Source organism: Schistocerca gregaria, chromosome 3 (genome assembly GCF_023897955.1).
Source record: "Schistocerca gregaria isolate iqSchGreg1 chromosome 3, iqSchGreg1.2, whole genome shotgun sequence".
In the NCBI taxonomy this organism is placed as follows: Eukaryota; Metazoa; Arthropoda; class Insecta; order Orthoptera; family Acrididae; genus Schistocerca; species Schistocerca gregaria.
Genome location: NC_064922.1, coordinates 716,449,710 through 716,453,803, shown reverse-complemented (window position 1 = coordinate 716,453,803; position 4,094 = coordinate 716,449,710). Strand labels below are relative to the sequence as shown.

Here is a 4,094-nt window from a genome sequence, read left to right as displayed (position 1 = left end):
GACTTCCGTAGTTTGAATCTTTTAGTTAGCTGGCAGTAGTGGCGCTCGCTGTATTGCAGTAGTTCGAGTAACGAAGATTTTTGTGAGGTAAGTGATTTGTGAAACACATAGGTTAATGTTAGTCAGGGCCATTCTCTTGTAGGGATTATTGAAAGTCAGATTGCGTTGCGCTAAAAACTATTGTGTGTCAGTTGAAGCACAGCCTTGTATAATTTTTCAAAGGGGACGTTTCATATGAAGACCCTGCCAGGATTCGAACCTGGAATCTTCTGATTTTTTTCTTGTAGTTTGTGTAGTTAGTGTAGCCTTTGTTTATTGCTAGCGCGTAATCATAGAGAGAAATTCCTTTGTAGTTGCAGATTTTCACTGTTGTACAGTAAAACAGTTGTGGTATGCATGTAGATTTGCAGCAAGTATTTCGCATCTGCGCTTGCAATTAACTAGATATTATTTTCAGTGCTACGTTAATGTGTTCTCTTATTTTTGCTCTTCAAATTGTGCTTTTCTGTGTTGTCGTGTGAAATATTGTGGCAATAATGGCGTGTGAAAAACGTAATACTAGGCTCCAAAGTAAACTGAGAAATGACAGTGAAGATGAAAGCAGTGTGTTAGCGCCACCGTGTAATGAATTAACTAATGTTCAAAGTAGTAATTTGGTAATTGTACATAGGGAAATGGAGCGGGCTGCAAACAATGGTTTAGACAGTGAAACAATTAGTGAACAGGGAAGCATTATCGATCGATCGGTTGGCAACCGCTCCCCTCAGAAGTCCGAAATGACAGGACACATTCTTGCAAATACTGTAGATTCAGGTTTTGCGTCCTCACCGGTTTCTCAAATAAGTCAAGACACATTTTCTGTTTTTCAAACTGCGAATATTGCCGGTTCAAATACATTGCCGAATAGCACTAAGGAACATGTTTCAGACACCAGTGCACTGTTATTACAATTAATGCAACAAATGGGACAAAAGCTTCAAAAGTTAGACACAATGGAACAAAATCAGAGACAAACACAGCAAAAGCTTCAAAAGTTAGACACAGTGGAACAAAATCAGAGACAAACACAGCAACAGTTGGACACAATGGAACATAATCTTCAAAAGTTAGACACAATGGAACAAAATCAGAGACAAACACAGCAAAAGCTTCAAAAGTTAGACACAATGGAACAAAATCTTCAGAAGTTAGACACCACACTTCAACAAACACATGAAGATTTAACTACTGGGTTACATAACATTGAATCGAAATGTCAAAAAAGCTGTAATGACGTAAAAACACAAATTTGTGAGCATTTTCAACCTATTTTTTCGCGGCATGAAAACGCATTACAGAATCACGAAGCAGCCATAAAAGAATTGCAAACTGTTGTTCGTGAAAATCACGACACCTTGCAAGCTAAAATGGACTCAGTTGCATCCACCGATTCGGTTACGCAACTTGCAAGAACTCAGGAAAACTTAATGGACACAGTAGATTCGATTTCAACACAAATGGACACTCTGAAACTTGGTTCAGAAAAACACACTGAGGAAATGTGTTCACTATCGGAGAAAGTAGTCGAACTTTCGGATCAGTTCACTAATTTATCTACGAAGGTAGATGATAATCTGAATGACACAAAACCGGTAGTCTTTAATGACATAGAAGAGTGCGAACAAATTAGGAAATTCAAACAAAGTCTGAATCAAATTAGTACGCAACACCAAAGAGAAATCCGGGAAGTACAAGATCAGCTGACACAGGTAATACAACAATTACGTATTTCAGAGGACACTCGCGCTCCAATACGGGAAGAGGGACATAGAAATACGGAACAGCCACAAAATAATAACACAGGGCACTTCGGAAATTATGAAAGAAATTGGCAAGGTACACCGAATTTTGAGATGGAACCGCCGAAACGACGTAACAATGACCGACATGCGACTCGCCGATACGATGATTTTGACTATAAGCTGTTCATTACTACACGTAAATTCAAAACATTGAAGAATTCTGGCAACAACATTCATCCACAAGCGTGGCTTCATCAATTCTCTCATTGTTTTCCTCCCAACTGGTCATTAGAACACAGATTAGAATTTATGTGTGGCTACTTGGAGAATGAACCAGCTGTAAGAATACGATCGGTCATTCACGATTGTCACAGTGAAGGAGAATTTTATCATGCTTTCCTCTCAGAATATTGGTGTCAAGCTACACAAGACCGAGTAAAACATAGCATAATGATGATGAAACACTTTGAACAATCTGAATTTTCCAGTCTTGTCAAATATTTTGAAGACATGTTGCATAAGAACCAATATCTTTCAAACCCATATAGCCCTTCAGAACTCATCCGCATTTGCATAATGAAATTGCCTGAACATTTAAGGAATATTATTTTGGCAGGGCGTTGCAAAGACGACATTGAAGCTTTTCAGGGTCTCTTACAAGAATTAGAAATTGACACAGACAGTCGCGGGATGCGAAAACAGGAAAACAATCACTACAGTTCACATCCGTCACAATTCCGTGACGATAGAAACAATAACTGGACACGACAAGTCTATTCTTACAACGCAAATCGTGACCAAAACAGACACCACCCATATGACAACCACTGGCGGAGTAATAATAGTTACAGAGAAGGATCGCATTTCTGTAGTAATGACTATCACAGAGACAATCAGAGAAACAGACAATATGGAAACCAAAATAATTATTATCAAGGGAGACAGGATAACTAAAGACGCAACGGTCCAGCGCGCAGTTACGATTCAGGGAGAAATTCTTCACCACGTGACCGACAAGAAAGAAACTATGGAATCTACCGACATGACGACAGACGATATGATCATAACGACAGACCTGAATTGCAGCAGAACTGGCGGGATTCAAACAGAGCAGGGCCCTCTCGACAAGGTGAATTTGTAGAAGTTAGGTCTCCAAATCCCAATAACGACGCGCGCCAACAAAGACACAATAGGCAATGACTCATACCGCTGGCAGCCACAAAACGTACGCATGAAACTGACGACTCAGCTGCCGTAGCTAGTAATTACGTAAAAATGGAAGACATTAGGGACATCTTACTCCAGGAACACGACGTAAAACATAACAACATTGCATATCCTGTGATTCACATTACTGTAAATGACGTAAAATTTACGGCAGTACTTGACTCAGGCAGTCCCATTTCAGTAATTAGTGAAACAGCATTTAGCAAATGCAACAAATCGAACGATTGCCCCACGCTTCCGTTACGCAAGATTAAATTACAAGGGGCAGTCATTGGAAAAAGTGTAAATGTACGTCAACAAACCAACTTAGAATTCTTTTGTCAAAGCCATAGCTTCCCTATGAACTTTCTTATTGTTCCATTATTGTCGACGGAAATTATACTGGGAGTAGACTTTTTGAATGAATAAACTTTCACGATGCTGAAATAAGTTTAGAGAAAGAAGGTAAGTCAATAGCCTTGAAATTTGAAGATTGGCTCTCAAACCATGACGAGGAAATTAATCGGCTTTACCTTCTGTTAGACAACAGTTCGGAATTTTCTACACAACTAGACACTAATAATCACTGTGCAAGTACTGACAGAGATGATAAAAATCAGAAGATTCCAGTGAGGTATCCTCGGCTAAGGGTCGACATATGAAACGTCCCCTTCGAAAATTGTGCATGACTGTGCTTAAACTGACACAAAAATAGTTTTTAGCGCAACACAATCTGACTTTCAATAATCCCTACAAGAGAAAGGCCCTGACTAACATTAACCTATATGAAACTTCCTGGCAGATTAAAACTGTGTGCCCGACCGAGACTCGAACTCGGGACCTTTGCCTTTTGCGGGCAAGTGCTCTACCAACTGAGCTACCGAAGCACGACTCACGTCCGGTACTCACAGCTTTACTTCTGCCAGTATCCGTCTCCTACCTTCCAAACTTTACAGAAGCTCTTCTGCGAACCTTGCAGAACTAGCACTCCTGAAAGAAAGGATACTGCGGAGACATGGCTTAGCCACAGCCTGGGGGATGTTTCCAGAATGAGATTTTCACTCTGCAGCGGAGTGTGCTCTGATATGAAAGTTTGAAAGGTAGGAG

At 40.1% G+C, this 4,094-nt stretch overlaps 1 non-coding gene across 1 annotated transcript; it reads right to left on the bottom strand.

The window, feature by feature from the left end:
* Positions 1-3,800: 3,800 nt before the first annotated feature.
* Positions 3,801-3,875, bottom strand: Trnal-caa (transfer RNA leucine (anticodon CAA)). Its single transcript has one exon. It is a non-coding gene; the product is annotated as a tRNA-Leu (tRNA).
* Positions 3,876-4,094: the final 219 nt, after the last annotated feature.